Here is a 224-nt window from a genome sequence, read left to right as displayed (position 1 = left end):
GGCAAGGCATAATCGGAAAAACATGTATTCAAGAAACGGCACTTGCAAAATATGGATGTACAAGAACTATCAGATTTAATTGTTGCACTTTAAGTCAGAATGGGTACGAAGATGAGCAGGTATTTCTGCATTTAATAAAACAATCACTAAACACTGCACATCATAGTAAAGCAGTTTAATTTGTTGCTTCTGAGCAAAAGGAAATAGGTACTTTTGTCCTTAGG

Source organism: Onychostruthus taczanowskii, unplaced genomic scaffold (genome assembly GCF_017590055.1).
Source record: "Onychostruthus taczanowskii isolate IOZ18803 unplaced genomic scaffold, ASM1759005v1 scaffold42, whole genome shotgun sequence".
Lineage (NCBI taxonomy): Eukaryota > Metazoa > Chordata > Aves > Passeriformes > Passeridae > Onychostruthus > Onychostruthus taczanowskii.
The sequence above is the reverse complement of the archived record's forward strand: the minus strand, read 5'-3'. Positions refer to the sequence as shown.